The sequence below is a fragment of the Antennarius striatus genome, chromosome 10, assembly GCF_040054535.1.
Source record: "Antennarius striatus isolate MH-2024 chromosome 10, ASM4005453v1, whole genome shotgun sequence".
NCBI lineage: Eukaryota > Metazoa > Chordata > Actinopteri > Lophiiformes > Antennariidae > Antennarius > Antennarius striatus.
The window spans coordinates 3,772,299-3,794,958 of NC_090785.1; the positions used below are offsets into that span (position 1 = coordinate 3,772,299).

General features: G+C 40.2%; 1 protein-coding gene across 1 annotated transcript in view; it reads right to left on the minus strand.

Annotated features, from left to right (window-relative positions):
• pitx2 (paired-like homeodomain 2) overlaps positions 1-20,319 on the minus strand; it is a 47,679-nt gene extending 27,360 nt beyond the window's left edge. Inside the window, exon 1 of the mRNA XM_068325521.1 lies at positions 20,125-20,319. The gene's annotated coding sequence lies outside the window, so the exon portion shown is untranslated. The remainder of the gene's footprint in view (positions 1-20,124) is intronic.
• Between the last annotated feature and the right edge of the window lie 2,341 nt (positions 20,320-22,660).

The window sequence follows — 22,660 nt, forward strand, 5'->3', positions numbered from 1 at the left end:
ACTATTTGAACATGGGCTCAAATTCTGAATTAGATGAAAGCAGACATTCTCAGATCACCCAGAAGACATCAGTTCTTAGAGAGAATGAAATCCCACCTCAACTTACAGTCCAGGCAGAAAGTTTAATACTCCTTAACATTTCAGAAATTGCACGGGTTGCACTTTGAAGACAGCATGAGATGGCTGCGCCATTATTTAAACCTAATACGTCAATCATTCCAGCCACGAGTACTTCTGCGGGATAAGTTCTCTAACCACAAGATATCAGCTTTTGCCAGTGAATATTTATGTTCCAGCTTATAAATTGCCCTCACCGTGTTCAGCAGATCTGAAACATCCAAGAACGTTGCTGTAGAAACTATACTTATGGTTAAATAGCTTGAACTGAACAATATTCTCGCATTGCAAAAGACAATAGCTGAGTTATTTTTTTGAAGCTTGAAAGAACAAACTCTACAGCATTTTACATTGTGATTTATATCGGTTACATTAGAGTCTGGGCATGTTGTACATTAGAATATGTGCATTATTCGTGATCGTAGGCCAAAGATGCAGTTTTTTGATAAAGACCATCAATTCAGCTATTACATTAAATCATTTATAAACCACAAAAATGTATTCTTTGCATTGGTTATGCTCCCTTCACCTATGAATAGAAATTCTATAAACTGTATTTATGAAGAAATTGTAGGATTTGACCTGTGTACATGTTTATTTTTAAGCTTGAAAATGTTGTTGCTGTCAGATTGATTATCTGTTCATTATTGTCATTTTAAATTCTTTATCACACATTTAATTTGACTAAAAAGTAGACAATAACTGTACATTATCTGTTGAGGTACATGTCGCATGGCGGCAAAGAAACCGATACGGGGTTTGACCACGTTTGTGAAAAGGGTGCGAAGGGGAAAAGGACTGCCGTCAGAATTAATTTGGCGTAAAAATGCTGATGTGGTGGTAAACGAATGCAGATGAAAAGCTGCAGAAAAGAGTGAAAGATTTGACGTGGTTCACAGACAGATTTTTGTGGTCACCCGGCAGCGTTACAGAAGCGATCCCCAGTTTGGGCTCCTTCACCGAGTGTTTTCCTATCGTTGATCGTACACGCTTTACAGGGTGATCATTCTGTTTGGTTTTAAATGCCTTAAATTGTGCAGATGTAGGAGTGGAGGTTGATTACAACTTAAGGCATGGCATATTACTTTTTCAAGGTGATGATGATGGTAAATCCTCAGTCAAGCCCTTTAGTACAGTTGGCAATTTCCAGTTTAAGGTTATTGGGCTGTGGCGCTGATTGTGAGGACAGAAAAAGCTGGCCAACTAAAGAAATTAGCCCTCAGGGAGCACTCCCCTCACTCACAGTCCTACTAGTGGACTGCCGTCATAAAGTCAGTACCTCATTGGCTATGGAAATCATTTTCGAACCTTTTGACCTGCTTGGCTTTCGTACGAATGTGGGGAAGATTCTTGGGTTTAAGCCTCTCTTAGTGACAGGATCTCTGGGCCTTGGGCCAGCAGTTATGACTGATGGAGAGGGTTGTCTCCTCAGCTGCCCCTGCACCCACTGAGAGAACAAGCTAAAGATGTAGAGGCCAAATATAGAAGAAAATTTCTCACCCTGGGTTGATGGATTACTCTAAAGCCAAACTATATATGATGTCCAAAGAGGTAACAATGTAACATATTCCTAGGATGAGTATCAGTTGTCAAACACACTAAACTGCACCTTTTTGATCATTTCCTTTTTATCGCAATAGGCGTCTTTCGCACGTGGAGATCATCGCAAGACTCCAGGCTCTGAAACTGAGTAAGACCTCAAGCAAATTGTGTCAGAAGCCAACAAAGCCGGTGGCGTTTGTTTTGAAGGCTGTCTGCTCCCAACTTATGCCGTCTTCTTAGCTCGGTTTGTGTTCTTTGGAGCCGTGTCCAACCAGATGTTTCTCTTTGAGCCACTGAAACTGATAGCTCATGACACAGTGTCATTTTTCACCGCCGAATCTCCCCGCTCCACTCAACACCCACATAATGCCTCATTTCTGCAAGCGGAATCAATACTTATTTTAAAGCAATATTCTCCGAGAATAATTTTCGGTGTGCGGCTGGCATCTTTAAAAGCGACTGAAAGAGATCTTTTCAAAGCCTGCGTGGGAGGATTTGGCTGTGAGTGGGGAAAATGTGAATCAAAAGGAGCAGAGATCAATATGATTTTAAATCAAACAGCATAATAGTCATTTCTTATGTCTTTTTTTTCCTGCAAACTTGACTCAATGGCTTGTCTGTGGTAGGCCCTTTTCTGTCTCTTTTCTTCTATTACTTTCTATTAACACTAACAGTCAGAGACAGCACAGGGGGGGGGGGATCAGCTTTACTCTGTTTCAGGTAGTTATTGATCTTAATTAAATGAGAACACATACTGTTGCATGGCATCGAGCCGTTAAAGATTGCGCACAAAGTTACACATCGAACCACAAAAATCAATACTCAAGCTGAGAAGGAGGATCAGAAATTGCTTGATGAAATGGTTTCGTTTGGTTTTCTATCCACAACTTCCCACTCCCACTGTTCAGTGGCCTCTGTGGTATGTTTCTATGTTTTCAACACTATGGATTTATAGACGCCTCGGCATTGTAAATCATCTTGAACTCAAGCATCCACATGCTCCGTATGTACCGCTACAGCCAAAAATACCTCAACATTTTCCAGAAAACTCTGTTCTCTAGTGTTAAATCAAGATGCTTGTCTCATCAGAATGAAGTTCAAATCCATTTTTGTAACAACAATACAGGGAGTCAAAGGTCCCGACAGGTGGTGACTCTTCTCCGAGCAACAAGAACAAAAAAACAAAAAAAAAAAAAAAAAAGGACAGCGGTGACTTGTGTATCTAGGTTAGAAGGACCTTTTTAAACAGTTGGTATGACTTTCTAAAAAAACAAAAACAAAAAAACATGCGTATCCTTTAAACAAAGCTGCACAAGTGGCACCTTGTGCTGGAGCCTATCCCAGCCGGTTTAGGGCATGAGGTGGGGGAAACTCCTGGCGCCGCGGAGCCTTGTTGTTATCGATATTGCAGATAATTTCTCACCATCAGCAAAAAGGGTGAATGTTAAAACCAGCAAAATGTACTTTTCTGTCATGAATTATGAAATTGGACATTGTTAACTCCATGTTCCTTCCCCACCTGGACCAAATTCACTCCCCCCACACTTGTTGCTCCTCTGAATGAGCCATTGGGTTCATACAATCATTACTGAATTTGTGTCTGGGCGCTCAAAACTCGACACCATTACACAGATTATGCAGAGGTTTTGCCCAATCTGCAACTCCTGCAGGAATTGCAATATGGCCAAATCGATGCACCTCAAAACCCTATAAATGCAAAATCGGCTAAGACGAAGACGATGTCTGAGCTCTTTCTAAAAGATTATCATTCATATTTCCTGACTTGATTGAAATACATTTCTGATTGTGTTTGTTATCAAGTTAAAAAACAACAAAGGAGTTAATTCAGAATTTCAAATTGAAAGACGAAGCCGATTAAATAACAAAACAGAGTCATTGTTTTGGGGTGGGGGGTGGGGGGGGGGTCCGTATGTTGTTGCATTCATTCTATTGTGGCTAATTTAAGCTCATCCTCCTAATCCCTGGCATTGTTCTGCTACTTTGGAGCAATGCTAGACATGCTTTTTTTGAAGCACGGCGCTCACAGCTTCAGCGTGGACGGAGCCAGTTCTGCTACGAGTTTCGACGCACACCGCCGTGTCGTCTGCCAGACGCTGAAAATGACTCATTGCACAACTGGAATCGAGCGTGCCGCGGTGTCAGGTGTCCCATGTGCTCAAGAACAACCATTCAACGTCAAGAAAACAAAGCAAAGCACAAATTAGCCCCTGAACAGTTGGACGCGGGAGATGTATCTGTGTAGAGTTATGTTTCCTGGCTTAACACAGCTCAAGAGAGAAATTTGCGTATAGGCTCTCGAGAGCTGGTGACATAACTGAAAGCTTTGATGCTTCAACTTCAATTTAACTTCCTTGCATGATTAAAAAACAGGAATGCTTATTGTATATATATATATTTTTTTACATTGCGGTTTTAAGGTGATAGCCCCACCTTGCTCAACACAGGCAAACCTTTATCACTGAGCTCATCCGGCTCACCCTTCCTAAAAACAATAAAGGGTTGAATTACATTTGTTTTCACACATGTTAATCTCTTGTAAAAGTTACACAAGACCGAGGAGGTGTGCTCATGCAGAAATTCCTCAGTGACTCAGACAGCGAGTGCGTGGCTTGAGTGAGTGAAATTAATGAAGTCTGTAATGGGTTATCAAAGAGGGGAACTCGATATCTGTGGAGGGGAACCCCACCTGTTTATGGGGAGACGCACTTGGTCTGCACACACACACACACACACACACACACACACACACACACACACACACACACACACACACACACACACACACACACACACACACACACACACACACACACACACACACACACACACACACACACACACACACACACACACACACACACACACACACACACACACACACACACACGCTGTCTGCCAGACCAAAGAAATGCAGGTGGGGTTTAAAAATGCTCCCACAATACCAGAACAACAGGTGGATAGGCATTTTTTATGATGTCTGCCCTTTCCATGTGTACTTTTTAGGAACATGAGATGACAGGATTTCCTGCCAGAAAGAAAGACAGACTGGGGGGTGGGGGGGTGGGAGTGGACATTTGTTTGACTGAAATGTTCATTTCTCACTGGTGTAGCACATAGCGTAGTGTAATCAAGTGTAAACTGACAACCCGACTATTTTCTAAACTTTAAATAAAATTCACTTTGCAGCACTTTTAAAATCACAAATATGTTTGTATAAAACATTTACATCTGCTGCATCGTTACTTGGCTCTGGTGCAAACTGCCATCTACGCACATTTACAGTAAATGACTTTATTTTAGCCCAATAATCTATTAGAGCAGGGGTGTCAAACTAATTTTCACTAAGGGCCACGTCAGCATAACGGCTGTCCACAAATGGCCAGATGAAACTAATAAATATAACTAAATATAACTCAAAGTAACTCAAAATAAATCTAACTACTCCTTAATGTTAAAAAAAACTTTGAATTTACAAACATTATAAACATGTTTTTTTCTTGTTGCTCTAACATACATTTTTTAATTTGTCAGGTTATGAAACCCACAGAAATCCATCAATCAAGGATCAAACTATCCAAGTGAAGAAAGAAAAATAACATCAAACACAAGTTAGGACAGTAACTTGGTTTATTTGTCAGTTTAAAATAGACTTAAATGTGTTTTTTTTTGTCAAAGAACACTTTATTTTTCGGACATTCAGACTTTTTATGCGCTTGTGGGGCACATAAAATGGTGTGGCGGGCCACATTTGGCCCCCGGGCCTTGAGTTTGACACGTGTGTATTAGAGTTTAGACGACAGCCTGGGAGTGCTGTAAATAATGGGTTAAGTAATGAAATGTATGATCTGCATGGAAGGGATGGGTTTGGGTTAAGGTGGGGCTGAAACATTTGAGCAGGAGGAAAATCCTGGTTGGGTTTGAACCCACCAACACGATCCCGCCACTCATCCCTCCTTACTGTTTATTGTTTTGGTGAATTACCTGGTCTCAAAATTTGTCAAGTGACCATTTCCATTCATGGGTCTTTTTACTCGCCGTCACTTCACCGAAAACTCAACCACACTGGCTGTTTGCCACAAACACACACCAGTCACAGTCGGCCAGATGGCAGAAGACGTGGAACACTTCACAGTGCCGCGAAAATGCAGGTAATATCGGTCCAAACCACTTGGAAACGTAGCTCTAAATTTCCACTCCCATTCATTTCAAACATCGAGCGCCTTACTACTAACGCATAGCTCCCTGTCTCAGAGGGTTAAACTGAATTTTAATCTGGGCAATATCAATTTTATTTGAATTAATTGTGATGTCAGCCTGTCATCCCTTGTGACACCTGGCCTCAGCGAACATGTTCAGTTTACTTAACGCTGGCAGATCGCATCACAGATCATCACTGCAACACAATTTGACGCAAACCTGTGGAATAAAACGCTTTTCACTTGTTTTACTGGGCAAGACGGCTTCAGATGAAGTTACATTTAAGGTTTAGGATTATTTATGGTTGTTTCTAATGGAAAAAAAAATAATGTCCAAGTAGATTAAAGTAACATGTCTGCCAGTGTTGGTACATGTTTTAGAAGAAGAAGAAGATTTTATTAATCACCTAACGGGGAAATTACTTTTTACCATCTACACATGTCTGGTCATAAGATGTTCGTTCTACCACTGAGCCACTGCCGCCCCGATAACTAAATATTATTCTTCAATTATTTTAACAATAATTGAAGAAATATGATGATTTAGTAGGTTTTTACATATTGACAGAGATCAGTCTGTACAACGATAAAACATTATTTATGACAAATCTTCCAGATAATCCTCAAAATCTAGTTAATTGTTTCCGAAATATCAGGCCTGTTGCATTTGTAGTAACTGTTTTCCAACCAAGCTTTGCTTTTACCCCCCCCCCCCCCACCACCCCACCTCCCAACACTACTCCACATTTTCCAGTTCACTGATCTATTGAGCATGTACTAATATTACCCACTCATCATATCATGTCCTTTAAGTTCATCTAAATATAGGACGTCCTAAATCTGGACAGAAGTGCTAATCATTTTCCGTGTGCGCGCCCACACACACACACACACACACACACACACACACACACACACACACACACACACACACACACACACACACACACACACACACACACCAGCTACAGTCAGATCAGCCTTAAGCTCAGTCGAAGCTGTAATGTGTTACCTTCTGGGCTATTTTTAGCTTCCCGCTCGCTAACCATCGGCCTTTTGGACTTGATTGGAGATTAGCGCTGTTTTCATTCTGGCAATGGGTAAACATCCCTCCATTTGTATTGAAGCTCTGAATACTCCCACTGCGGCTGTCTGGATGGGCACCTGCTATTTTTGGGAGCATATGGCGAAGGGGGTGTTCCAAAAGACCCATGGTCTTGTTTTACATTCTGATTAGAACCTATAAATACTGTGTGTGTGTGTGTGTGTGTGTGTGTGTGTGTGTGTGTCAGAGACAGAGAGAGCACGACTATATTTTGCATGCATGGGTGTGTATTTGTGTATATTTGAGTGAGGAAAAGTGAGACTGACCCAAGTGAGTGTTGAAATGTAACAACATATACTGTTTCCTCTTGTGCGGTGTCAGTTTGGCGGTGGGAATAGCTGCTGGTGATTAACTTTCCAGGTCATTAGTTTGAACTTCGTTGTCTGGTTTGAAGTCGCTCTTTGACTATATGAAGCACACGTCTACTGTGGTCTCTGAAAATGTTGGTTATTTCATAAAAAAAGTGCGATATTGTTAAAGTATGGTGATCACACAACAACCACCAAATCTACAGTATGTTATTATCATTTGCTTGATCGAAGTGAGATTTTGGTTTATATTTTAATGATTTTCAAAATTTCTTTGCACTCATTGCAATCTCCTCACGCTGCCCCAGCTCATGATTTTTTACCTTGACGTGGTCATTACCTGTCAGGGTTGTAAATAATTTAGTAAATATTGCTCATAGTCAACAAAATGATGGTGGAAAATAGTGGATGTGACCATTTTAAATTCAGCTTCTCTGTCTGTAAATATCTAAGTCGATATTCAGATATTTTTTTTTACTATTTATATTAAAGACGTTTCACATTAAAACCTAATTTGCAAACTGTCTAAACACTCTAGTTTTACTCACGGCGCTCGGAGGCGAACCCGGGCCCGACAGCTGGTCAGGTTCAGGACTGTGAAGGTTATTATCACAGTGAGTGATTTCTATCTCACCACTCACCCACTCACCATGGCCCCAAGACCCCCGCTCAGACCCTCAGACAGCTGGATCCCGGTTCTGGTTTCATTACCAGTATGGTCAATACAAATACAAACTGCAGTTTGTTCTCACATATGCACTGGAGTGGTGTCCATATACGGTTTCTCAATATGCATCTGCCAAATGACCGAGACTGACTCGCCATACTTGGCGAATAATTATGTTAGTGACACTTGTTGCACCGAGCAATCTGAAAACGGATACGCCAAAGAACGGAGCGGCCAGCAGCAAAGCCCTCTCCCTCTTTCATTTTCTCTTTTATGAGTAATGTCATTTTTGAAGTGCCCTCCCCCCCCTCTTCTTTTTCTCCTCCTTTCCTTCGTCTTTCCCCACTGCTTTCCCTTGCCCCCTTTGCGCCAGCTGTGGTCTGCACAAAAACTGATTTTCAGAGTGTTAACCACCATGTTCTTCCTGCCGACGGCAGGATTTCATTTGCAGAGCACAGGGGGCCAATATCTAGGGTAATTCCCAGGGTTTAGTGCCACTGATCTCTTCCCAGCTCACCTTGGAGAGAAAAATTAAAGCGGCGATAAGGCCTTACCCTGCCCAGCTCCGTGTTCACCCTGTGCTGCCCGCTGCTTCCCTGCTGCCCCCTCACACACCTGGTCGGTCTGGGTTTTTTTTCTGTCTGGTAAATATGGTGAACATTAACACTTCTTTTAAGACTTTCTTTGAAGTAAAGCAAGTATGGCCATACTATTTTCCTGTTTTGTCATGTGTCATCGAACAGTAAAACCCCAACCGCTGCGAGCAGATTTCACATTAGAATAAACTCCAACCTTCAGTCAGAGCGTTCAAAAATGTCCAGAGGAATTAAATTAGTAAAAATATTTAACCACATGGGTATTCTTTCACACTTGTGAATGTGATGTCTGACAAAAAAAATAAAAATAAAATCCCAGTTTAATTTAACATTTATAGAAAATTAATGAGATAATGAATAAATCATAACCTAAAACTGTAGCAGGAGGACACACAAAAAAAAGTTCCTTCCAGTTTTTTTTGTTTTTTTTTCCGCTTGGCGGTCGAGGACATCACATTGGAAGTTTATGCCTCTATTGGAGCAATTAAATGGCAAAGTCTTGTTACCCATATGTTCATGCTTAGCACAGCAGAACATTAAGAGCAGCAGGAAACACATGGCCTCCGCTCATTTACACAGGCGTTCGCTGTTTCAGTTATATTTTATTTCTGTCTGAAAAAGAAGTGAAAGATAAGGGGTGGGGGGAATCGAAAACGCTTTCGTTCAATTTCTTTTGACAACATCTTTCAATACGGAGTCTTCCTTTTAATCGGTGAGTGGGGTGGGGGTGGTGGGGGGGTCCTGTCCACATTTTGCGTATCAGGAGGGCCTTGAGGATGTAAGTGAAACCAAATGAGCTGATGTTTCCTTGATTAAACGCGTAAGTTATTGTTTCTTTATGAAGCCATTCCCATTATGCCCCCCCCCCTCCATCTTTCTTTCTCTCTCTCTTCTCCCTCCCATGCATGACATGACTGCTGATTTGACGTTTTCACCGTGGAGAGCCCACAATGTGTTTCTAATCGCCTGTGGATGCGAAGCCTGCGATGGAACATGCGTTGCTGCGCCCCTTTGAAATGATGCACCAGGAGAGGGGTAAAAAAAAAAAAACATAAACAAATGTTTGCCACCAAGCACGTTCAACCCCCCCCCCCCCACCATCCTCATCCTTTCACCGCCCGCCCACCTCCGCTCTCCAGAAAAGCCACAGACTCACATGTGACGCATTATCTAGCAGGAAGAAAACATGTTTTTTGAATTAAACTATTACAACCTCCTTCTTTCGAACAAGATACACATCCTAATTGGCTTCTTTCATAACATTTACATATTGCCTTTTCTTGTTCTCCTAGAGGTGGGTGTTGTTGGTTTTTTTTTTTTTTTTTTTTTTGCTGGGTGTCAACTCCTGTTTGTCCCTGTGGAGGTAAAGTTTATAAGACGCTGCCTGGTGGAGAATCACAGCAGGACAGAGGAAAAGAGTGGCTGCGTCGACATATGAGGCAAAACAAACACTCTGACTTCTAAGCTTTGGCAGACCCTGTTGACGGGTCCCTTGGTTTCTCTGCTTTCTTTCCAGATGCCTTTTAAGCCTTTTATTCAGGTTTTTTTTGTGTTTTTTTTTACTGGTGCTGTATTTGCTTCCTTATGCTGCTATTGGTGTGTATGTGTGTATGTGTGTGTGTGTGTGTGTGTGTGATTCATCAATTCCCAGATGAGTACATTTCATTTAAAAAGAAGAAAAAAAAGAGGAAGGGAAGTAGAAAGATTTCACTTGCAAAAGGTAAATGGCTCCTCAAATGTTATTTTCAATCAACTTTACAGTATGTAAGACATGGTAACACATACATGCGCGCATTCCTGCTGTAACGTTACACGCCGGCGCTGTGAAAATTACACCGTTTTGATGGTCAACTCATTCAGATCCCAAAAATGGCTTCGCACCACACTTAAAGAGCTCCTCACTTTCACTGTCAGGTTGAGCAAACACAGACGTCACGGCTATCAGAGGGGGCTGTACTGCCCATTCCCCCCCGAAACGCCGCTGCCGCTCCGGAGAAACTCAATCTATTGTTTGATGTGGACAGACAGATTGTCTTCCAGAGGGGTTCCAAATACTTTGTGTAAACAGGCCACATTTTAACCTTCTCCAAAGTGTGACTTAATAAAGATGAAACCTGGAGGTGTCTGTTTCCCCTTCGCTGGGGGAAGGCCGAATGGAAACCACATGCGTAAATACGGCCCCGGTGAACGGCGTTAAGTGTGCACATGAGAGAAGAACAGTAATCAGATTGGTTTCCTGTGACAAACAATAACATTTATTTTTAAAGCAGCAGCGTTTTTCTCAGGCCGAGGCAGTAGCTCCCTGGGTAATCAGAGCCAGACTCGTCTTGGCTCCGTGATGCTGGGATGTTGCTACCTTTGCGCTCGGTGGACTAGCCGGGGGTCAGGTTAGCACCGGTGTAAAACAAGGTCCCATTCCTGTTTAAGTGTAACTTTTTTTTTTTTTTGGAAGAGGTTAGATATGATATTAAATGCTGCACTTAAAGGTTTTATTAGCTGGGCTTATATCAGGATGTTCTCCTTCTAGTCTCGAAGCCTGGCCCTCGAGTGGAGACTCTGTATAAAGTCTGTATTTAAAGTCTTTATCAGTACAGCTTCAAATCTTTATTATTATTATTAATATTAATGCCAGCAGAGTCACCAGTGACCAGTTAGGGCTGATGGGTACATTACTTCTCTGACTAACACTAGATTAGAAGCAGATAAATAATTAGATTCATTATACGTATATTATATTATCCAAAATGTTTTTTTTGCAGATTCATCTGTATCACTGTGTACGTCGATTCATGAGTGAAATGAAGGTGAGGCACAGGCATGACAAAATATGTGTGTGGTAACATATTTTTTATCAAAGGTCCAGCAGGGACTAAAGTGTAATTACTGATTAATGATATGATCATCACAAGTTTTTTTTATTGAATAAGGCAATTGTAATTAGCAGAATTTTTTAAAAAAAAGCAGATTTTTAATACTTTTTGTTGTGAATCTCACTTGTATAATTTTTTACATCCATATTCCATATTGAAATATATATCAATATCAGATTCTCATTTGTATTTCAACTATAATGACAAGGCACTGACATAATGATATGATAGAACAGAATTTTGACAATAAAGAAATACATTGGGTTATTTTACCCCTCGCCTCCTGGCAACACTAACCAGTCCCTATGAAGGTCTTTAATTATTTAATGCGGACACTTATCTCAGTTTCCATCCATTTTCATAATGAGTGATATCTTCGGTGCCCCATGTAGCTCAGCTTAACTGTGATCAAGTGGCCTGTGGGAGCCCCCAGCACGCTTACAGTCCCTCACAGACGAACGTGCCGGCGATGATGGATCACACGGTTTTCATCACAAACTCATAGGAGTGTCTGCTCGCCTCAACTTAAGGGCTTCTGACCTAAGAGCCCCCACTCCCCACCCCTGTTGGGGTGATTTTAGTTGGACAAATTTTTTTCTCCTTCAGGGTCTCTACCGGCTGTGAAGGGAGCAGTTGGAGGAATCATCTGCCTCTTATTACGATTCCAAATTGAGTGCATACGCAGGGGATGTGTTAATGGACAGAAATGTGGTAAAGGGACATGGCGTGCCGGGCCGGTAAAAAGAAACGTCTCCCCTTGTCAGCCAGTTAACCAAAACTCTTTTATCTGTGGTATTATGTATGGTGGTATGTTACATAGCAGAGGTTTTAAACTTCAGTATTTGTGTGTTATTAATGTTCATTTTGAACACAGTTTTGCGGTACTTTAATTTCCCTCCATCTAAACTTGCAATACATGGCAAAAGCTAATATTTATGATATAACACTTTGCTTCCATTTGCTGTTATGGATATTTTTTTCAGGAAAAAACTCATCAAAGACAGAGAAAGTCACCTTATATTCAAGATAGTTTTTGGTGAACATTTTAAAGAAAGAAATGTTAAGTTTTAGATTCTTTACTAAAAAAAACAGTCTATATTCTAAAAAGTGGATGTCCTACTTCAAGGCCAACTTGCTGAATGGACAAGTGGGTTAAAAAAAATTAGTTTCACATGCTGCACATAAGTGGATGAGGATTACCCAGCGAAGGCCATATGTGATGTATGTAGCACGAGCTAACTGATGCTAGTGTGGAGAAACTCTCATTTAGTGCCAATTGTTTGACAGCGTCGCCTTAGCAATGAGTGCCTTTCTGAGCCCACAATGTATCATGCATGACCAAAACACTTAAACACAGAAGTAGCACATGGGATATACTGTTGAGCTTATTATTGTGATTGTTGGCAGATATTAATTATTAAATTAACATCTACATGTAGAAATCTGGAGGAAACTTCATATTTGATGCTGAGGGTGTTTATCACACAGTGAGGATTTAATTTATAGACAGTTTTGAATATCATCATGGGAAATGTATTGTGTATGCATTTAGATTTCTGAAGTTTAACTCAAAGTAAGACTGAGCTCTTCCTCTAATGCATCATATTTAATGGTGCCTTGTAAATTTGACTCTCTGAGGTTCCCGACTTTCAATCAATGGCAATGTCAAATTGGAAAAAGCCTTATATCCTGCTGAAAAAACAGATAAGGAAAAATAATATCACTGTTAGCGTGCTTAATAGGGAGCTGGAGCTTAGCTTAGATGAAATTTGTGTTGCATCTAAATGGAGGGGGAAGACATAGAACCAATGGACACATCAGATGTATAAACCTTCATGTAAAGTTTGTGTTTTTCTCAGAAGTTACACACCAATACTGTAAATTTCTCTTGTTGACCCAATGTACTTGCTAAACTAATCACCACACACGTTAGCTCCTTGGCCTTCTTAATGTATAATAGGTCTACTATCTATATTCCCGACATATTCTACTTGAAAAAAACTGAATAAGCCTAACTCAAAAAATATCTTTTACTTTTGTGGCTTCAATGCAGCTGGTTTGCATTTTCAGCTACACTTCGGGGACAGTTCATTTTCAACACTTCTGATACTAATGTTACTTTTTTTTTTTGTGGTGTGTAACATGGCTTGGTAAAAAAATGGCATCTATTTCAGCCAGCGTTGGTATCATGCACCACCCTACAAACTGCAGGCAGTATTTTTATCCCCATCCTGGGATTAGAGATACTGAGAGCTGTGAAGGACCAAACCACATTTTCATTTGGGTCTAAATTTGTCAATAATGTGCAAATCTTGTAAGGAAACCCTACTGGTGCTTTGGCTAATTTCAATTAGCTTTGACAAATTCTTTTCTTTTCACACTTTACTAAAAGCTTAAAACATTGCCTCCATATTTGTCATTAAAAACAATCAAACTGCAACTTTTCCAGTTCTTAGGGAACGCAAAAAAGAAATTGTTGAGGCGAAAAGGATTAGAAACAGCTTGGAGTGCAAATTAAATTAGAACCCTTTGGAGATGTCTGAGGGTGAGAAATGAAATGTCATTTTTTTTGTCAAAGCGGGCAGAAATGTAAAACATGTGAATGCGAAGCCATTTCTTTTCTTTCTTTTTTTTTGTTTTTCATATGCAGACTCTTTTTTTCCTGTAAAATGATGTGTCAGGCATATATCATCACACTTGGGATGAGAACCAGCCGCCTGCAGCTCTAGACACTCAGGTACAAAGAGGCCCATGCTTTGGGGTGAGTTGTATGGTGGTTTTAACATGATCTGTCACAGCTTTAACCCTGCTTTGACTAATAACCTCCTGCAGCGCTGAAGATCCCACCAACATGAAGAGTTCACAAGACTGATTCACTAGATATACAGTAGAGATGACTAACACCATCCACGGTTTCTTTGTATTAATAAAGAAATAATCACTACAAGAATACAAATACTTTAACAGGATTAGTCTCATTGTTGTTAAACCAGCTACTGAGAGCACAGCAGTCCTGGTCCTGAGCCCAGTTTAATGGGTAGGCTTGCAATGGGTATAAAACTTCCCAGTTTTATTCCCAGTTTAAGACCTTATCAGGAGAAGACAAAAGAAGAAGTCAGAATGTCTTATGTATTTAATGCGCTACCAATAGTGGAATATAGAGAAGCTGCATTGAATGATAAAACATAAAGACATGGAATACAAGAAATTCCACTGCAAAGAATAATAATTACTTCCCTGCTCAGGACACATAGCTGGGCCTCATATACTGTATATGTCTGGAAGACAAAGTGATCATGTTTCAGAGACATGAGCTCTTCTCTTATTATTTTTATAGAGAAACAATCTCGACCTATTGGAGACCTTTTCCTTCCCTCCTCTGCAACTGCAAGCTATGTGTAGCTCCCTGGATTTGGAGACGATATGTGAGACTCATTGAAATTGATAATGTGGAAGCGAGCTGTCTTTTCGCTCCTGCAGTGATGCTGTTGGAAGTGATACCAGAGACTGTTGAAGCATTTTCCAATTGTTGGTTTTGTAATGAGCGCACGGGCTCAAGTCGGAGGAGTGTGATTGTGTGGCTGAAATCAGTGTTGGGTTCAGTTCATATAGTTCAGCTAATGTGTAGTGTTTATGAGAAAGCCAGACAAAACAATACAATAATATCTGAGTTATGACATTGCACAAGTCCTGATCTATCAGCAGTGGGATTTTGTATTTCAAAGCCCCCTAGTCCTTTGAGGTATAACTTCAATAAAAATATTGTTCATGCTCCCAACATGGCTCAAATTTTATAGTGTGTGTATATATATATATATATATATATATATATATATATATATATATATAATTTGAATGAGCTCACTTGAAAAGTCACACGCTGTCACGCTGTCACCAACTCCACCCACTACCTGTCAACGAAGCGTCCAACCAATCACAGCACATCTGCCAGAAGGAATCACATGAACAATGTGGAGTAAGGCATCTGCTATGTTAGGAGAAATAAAGAACTATACATGGACTTTCCATTTAACATAATTTTAGAGTGTCATAACTGTTCCATATATATACTGTATATAAACACTGTATATACAGTATATGTAAATAATATTCAGGAAGAAATAATTTGTTCCTGCCTTCATGTCCATAAAATCCTTGCTTGAATTTAAAGTGAGGCAGATTTTCACTCCCTACCGAAGACCATCTATGAGGGAACAGAAAAAAACAATTGCAATAAAACTAACAGCTTAATTATTAAGTCCACCTTTTCACATTGTTTCAAGTAACTTTAAGCCATTTTACGATTTGCACCTAATTACTTCAATCCAAGGACGTTCTGCTTTCATTGGTGGTTGGTTATGTAATGGGGAAGAAACCATTACATTTTGAAGTTGATCCAGACAAAGAGCGATTTTCTTCACCATCTTGTTAATTCATTTTATGTTTAATTATGTATTGTTTGTTGCTTGGTTGATGTTTTAGTTGTAGTCCAGGCACTCGAGGACAATGATCAGCCAGTTATGCTATGAATGTCTAGAGTGGGCTAACAACTGGACTTTAGGTTGGAGTTTGATTGGGTGTTGGCTAAGCAACGATTACTCTTGAGAGTCATACTATGTTTTATCTAGTTTTCCTGAAAACCTATAAATTCAAACTTGCCTTACTGTGACGTCTGACACCAAGAAAAAAGTTTTAATTGGACCATTATGGAGCCACAGTTTTTTTTTTTTGTGGATGTGTTTTGTTTGTTTTTTGTTGCTGGCTTGCTGCCTCTAGTGGAATTTTTGTTCAGACAGAGTAATAGAAGTTTTTGGCTGCGACTGTGGTTATATAGTTGATTAGTTTATGCCCTACAGTACTTGTCTGATACTGTAACTCTAATCCCTATTTACTCCTTCAAAGGGATATTCTCAGTGATGGCTGCCATTACCAATACAAACACATCACTACGTTTATTGTTTGGCAACAGATGCTGAGGTTTGAGACCACAAGTGAGGCATCTAAGTTCTTACTGCTCTGTTTGGTGCAATGTACGTTAAGGTCTGCTCCATCAGTGTTGTGTACATACATTAAACTAGGTGTCTTGTGAAACTGAAGCCAAGGGACTTGCAACACATCTTAAATTTTAGTTCCAATGCGAGTGTTTAGGTAATGCCTCAAAAATTCTACATCCTACTTCTACCATACAACTCATGCAGTAGTGTCTTTCATTAGACCATCTGTGCCTCTTAAAATACCCTTTTTTTTCTTTCTTCAAACCCCCACCTCATGTTTGTGGTATAGGGACCTCAATTCTCCTGCCAAGCCAAGATAACCCTGATGACATCATCAAGGTTATTTTCTATGGCTCTGTACACTGCCTCTGGAGACATTATACAATGCCTGTCTGGTACTACACATGTACACACGACAATAAACCAACCTTCATGTGAAATATTTACCCTGGTGAAACCTACCATTGATGTTTTTGCTGACTTTTATGTGCTTCGGGCAGTTTTGGCGCCAATTATATGAACTTAGCAATCTCTGATGGTGAGCTGCAATGTCAGACCAGAAGTCCTTTTTATTATGCCCTTGCCAATGGGGGCATATAAAGTTACCCTTGTATGTAACAGGATATGGTCGATCCACATCTCCTTAAAAACTGCTTGGCAGAATTCAATGAGAATATCCAAATTTCCAGTTCACTATGAAGGGATCTTAAAAGTGTGCATCTTGTAACTGGTTACTTCAAATTCCCTCCTCTGACTGTTGTGTCACAATCAGACGGGGATTTCCAGTAGACCCTTTTTATACTATCTAGTTGATATTGAAGTTTGTGGGACAACTTTATTGGCTACCAGAGAACCAAGATCTCATTCCATTTCTCTAGAAGCATGTTGTCACCAAAATCTGAGCAAGGTCACCAGATGGATCCAGTTGTGAACAGTGGAACATGGCTTGTTCACAACTAGGTGTTTTTATGTTGACTGGTCTTTTAATATATGTCATTCTCTCCCTCAGCATTTACTTGGCTCTGTCTTTGGCACTAGATCCATTCCTATGAAAAAATTTCTTCAAAATCCAACCTTTCAGAATCTTGTTGGTGGGGGTTTGGGTTAGCAATGATGCTATGGTTTTGTGACCTGCATTATGCTTTAGTTTAAAGCATAATGCAGGTAAGAAAACACCACTTAGATGATTTCCCTATTTCCATAAGCACAGTATGCTCAGGGTGTGTGGGGGGGGTATGTTACTGCAGATACAAGGCACATGCTGTACGGTGATGATGGCTCTGAAACTACGTTATCCATCACCGGCTGTCCTCAGGCCACAGGCCCCCCGGCCAATACCACATCCATTATCAGGTTATGAGGATACAGGGACAAAAGGAAGGGATTTTTTCCCAACAACAGACTACGTTAAAAACGTACGGCAGTCCTCTTTCAGACGGGACACAGACTTCAAGGGTCCTGATATTTAAATTTACTTGCTGTGCTAAGCATTAATAATTAGAAAAGGACTTAAAATCTCATGTCGATCATGTTTTGAATTCAGGGATCCTAAAGTCTTTACACAGATTTTAAGACTCTCATTTGTTTTAGAGTAAAGAAAACCCATTTTTCCTCTGTAACATGAGGCAGGAGAGAAAAAAAAAAAAATCCCACTGAGACTCAGCCAAAAGTGCTTTTTCATATTGCAAATTAAGGAGAAGACTGAGGCTTTCAAAGCAAACCATTATGATAGTTAACATAGAACCACTTAAAAGGCCAGCTGTGGGACTGACGTGAATAATAGTGTTTAATTTGTCTAATCTTAGTAGGAGCAGTGGGTGGCTGGGGTGGGGGATTTGCTGGTACCTTATTGGCAGTTGAGGACTGCCTCTACCACAATGTGGTGCAAATTCCCTAAATTATCATTTGGCTGTGTGTCTGTTTCTTTATTTAAAAAAAAAAAATGCTGTTAGCCTTTCATTTGTACTTTGTCTATTGTCAACATGTGTGCATGAAAAACACGATGGGTCAACTGTGGAAAAGTTAGCGCAGGATAAAGTCTGACACGTGCCATGAATGCTTGATCGAGGAGATGATTTTCTGTTTTCTTTTTCAAGGGCAGTGTAATTTGCCCAGGTCCTATAAAACTCCTATAAATAAATAATTTAAGAAGTTTATAGTCGTTTGGAAAGTATTTACAAGAGCAAGTTCCTCAGACCCTTTTTTTTTTTTTTTTTTGCAGCAGCAGCAGCACAGAAATTCACTTTTACAACGTGAGCCATTATAACGCTAAATGCACTGTATGGTGGGCCTTGTTTAAAATACCAATAAAATTGCCTTCTTTTTGGAAACAGGTTTGAATGTGGCTGCTTGCAGTATGAGGGGTTTTAAAATACAAAAATAATGAAGATATCAACAATTCTGCAAGTCCCCATCACCATCCAAGGGCTGTGGTTTATGCTGAGCTATATTTCCCTTATTTTATTTTCCTAACTGAATTCAGTGGTATTGCCTTTTGTGTTGTACCAGCCAACACCAGTTTGGCAGTGGAAAATTTCCTACAGATTTTTAAAAAAAATTTTTTTTATACTGCTTGTTTTCAATTTAACACAGTGTTACTTTCTTGTAAAAGACGACCCTGGAGCCGAGAAACGGCCTGCGATTCTCCGACCAGCTCTGCTCACTGTTGGTTTTGGTTGGAACAGGAGATGTTGATCTACGCTACAAGAGGCTAGATAGTATTATACTATTTATTGATATAATCCCTGAGCACACATTATAATTATGTGACAGAGCTAATACTCGGTACACTGAAATGTAAACTTGTGTGACATCAAATACATGTATAAGATTTCAGGGGGGAAAAAAAAGGAGAAATGTCTTTTAAGTGTTAAATTATAAACTCTAATGTCTTCTGCAACTGTAAGAAAAACAAACTATGGTTGTGAAACCCCAATGTGAAGAGGAGATGGCGCACACTGTGGGGGTAAACCATATGCGAGTGTGTGTGTGTCTCACCTAAATTAAACCATGTGGTCACCAAGAGTCCCTCACCGCTCTCCCACCCACCCACCCACCTCAATCTCCTTGTCCCTTCCTCACAGGCCTCTCGTTGACCTTCCAGGCACTCATTGTCCCAAAGTGAGACTTGATTACTGGCCTAAGCCCTGTGAAGGTTCGCCTCAGTGGCCACAGCTGATCTTTTATACTAATTTTGGATTAATGCAGGGTCTGCAACACTGCGTAAACACAGCCACTGAGAAGGCCCCTGCCACACAGAGCTAAACATTAATCCTCCTTAATGCTGAGAGTCAACTTCCAGTCCTTATCAGAATTTGTCTTAATCTCTGCCTAGGCCGTACAAAACTCCACTGCTCAATAAGTAAAATGTACACCACCAAACAACAAATGAGCCAATGAGCTGCGATAGATTAGAAAACAAAATAAAACACAAAGCAGAGAAATAGGTGAGGACTTGCATCCAAGGACATGGATGCCCCCGCTGCTGGAAAAGTCGACTTGCGTTGATGTGGACAGACCATAATCTCTATCGTTGCACATATTGTAGTATTTAACAAACGTTTCCGAAAGGTAAGGACGCAGAACTTCCCTCATGGAAAATGCAGAAGTTCAATTGCACCTAAATATCAGCTGTGAGATACACATAATTGGAAGGACAAGAGCAACTATAATAATAGCACAGAGCAAACTGTATGAATGAAGTCTTACCTTAGAGATCTTGAAACCAGACGTCCTGTTTCGTGCGTTGGAAAAGAAGACGTTATGATGGCAGTAGGATGGCAAGGACTACACTTTTTGCCTCAAAGTTGTTTACAAGTTATCTTTAGCTTTGCCGTGTGCAAATTTGAGCCTTTCCCTCCTCCATTTCAGCCACCGCCACAAGCATGCTTTCAGCAAGTTTCTCTTCTCCCCGTCTCTCTTTCTTATTTTTCTCTCCCATGCTCCTACAAATCCACTGATGTGTGGGTTTTGACCAAGTGGGTCCTAGTCCCTGTCTAGTCTAGCGCCCTGCCTTAGACGGAGTGTGCTCGCCTGTAATTTTCTCAAAAGGAGAATATGTGATGTATTATTTCAGCAATATCTAGTCTCAGTCCTGCAGCATTTCAAATGCTTCAAATACCAGCATATAAAAATATTTTAATAGTTGAATTTTGCTTTGCCTCGACAAAAACTTTTTTTTTTTTCCAAACAAAAAAAGATGTACCAGCTCAAAGTTATCATCCATTACTGTTTTAGTCATGCCGATAAAAAGAACAACACAAGTAAATTTATTTTATTAAATTTTGGGATAAATTCTAATGGATCATCAGAATGAAATTAAAACAGTTTAGATATTTTACCTTATGAAGTCATCTGTATTGACAGATACCACCACAAGCTAATTATGCAGGAAATTTTCGACACTGTATTTTAATTATTTCAAATTAAATGAATGTAAATGTCAATTTAATGTGTGATGAGAGAAAGTTTTTAATCAGGAGTTTTCTTGTGGGGAAAAATACATCGATATAGAGTCAATTCCAAAATGAATTTGGGTTCGGGTTTGGATACACAGAGACGGTCGGTCTAAGAAGCTCGTTCCACCAGACACCGCCACACAACATGTTGACTGTCTGCATGATAGGCTGGCAAATGTAAACACAGTTGGCTGGGGGAAAAAAGAAGGCCACATAATTATAACGTTTTAAAGCAGATGTCCAAACCACATGAAAAAAGAGAAGCGTGGAGAGCGCAAGTTGTAAATTTGTGTACATACCTACACACCAGGACCTAACTAGACCCGCTGTTCAAACCAACTTTACACTCTCACACGCCGCAGACTCTCTTTTTATTCTTGTGCTTTGCAAAATAAAACGATCCTTCTCTGAGTTTCTGGGGGAAAAAAAAAAAAAAAAAAAAAGGCTTTAATTTAATGGTTGCATTTGGCAAGCATCTTCATCACTCGTTATTTTATGTTTTCTTCCCCATGAAGATTCATTTCACCGTCCCTTTAATTACGTTGGTGTACAGATCAATGAGCTCGGAGGCTTCTCCTCCAAACTTGGGTCAATAACTTAAGTATTCTTTGAGAAGGTTCTGCGTTGCCTCTAGCCACTCTACATTATTCAATTTTTACTGAGGTTAGCGCTAGTCTTTTATGAGCTGTGAACTGACCACAAATGTACGGACTAGTCTGTGCCAAAGTACATGCCTTACCCTTCTTCCCATCCTTTCTCAACTGTTCTTCTCAAGTCTATGGGAAAGGGCAGAAAAAAAAGATGGCAACAGCTTTAAAACGGAAAAATCCTTTAATGCAATTCCTACCTTATCTAAAACACCTACATATCTGTCTCCAGTCTGCGGCCTTTGAAAGGATATTTCAGGCCTGGGATTGAGGGGAGAAAATCTCCCTTCAGAAGCAGGGCTAGGGATGAGTTATAGGCATCTAAGAGGCTGGAAATCTCTGGGGCCTGACCATGGCTTTAGCATACAGCTCCAACCATGGCCAGGGACTAAAGCAGAAGCAACCCCCCCCACCACCACCAACCCCACCTCACCCCCCCACCCCTCGTCAAAAGAAGAAATATAGAGAAGCATGAGAAAAGTAGATGGATAGACATTAGGAATTAAGCAAGCCAAGTTTGGGCTTCATGGAGTTTTTCATTCACATTTGTTCCAGAAAAGCGGAGTCAATGGTCCGTTATAACCTCAGCTCTCCTACAAATAGTTACAGTCATAAGATCAAGCTATTTGACACTGATAGAGATTTCAGTTAAACACAAAACACCTTTATTTTACAGAAAATACCACACTTTTTCGTACTTATTAGCTTTTCCTGAAGCTTGCAGATGCATCTCGGTTTAGACGTTTGAGCTGAGCTTGAATGACATATTTTCTTTGAAACTCGTCTTTGAAAGTTTGTGTCTGTTTTGATTTTTCTTCCATAATCCAGACTCATCTGATTCTGGACATAATGTTTCACATTAAACCAAGGTTTTAAAGGAAAATATAAAATATAACTTTACACTGAAATCCTCCCTTCGAAAGGTGGCTGTTGCTTTGGTTGGTCAGCGATCCCAGTCCAAAATTTTCCCAAGTCAGGCTATCCTTGAGCATTCTTGCTCAAAAGCAGGAAAAAGAATTTCCTCTTGTGGGATTAATAAAGTATTTAAAAAAGAAAAAAGGAAGAAATGAGATTTGAACCGACTGTCATACTGGACTGTCTACCAGGTGATATTATTTGGGCTTTAAAATGCGCTCAGTT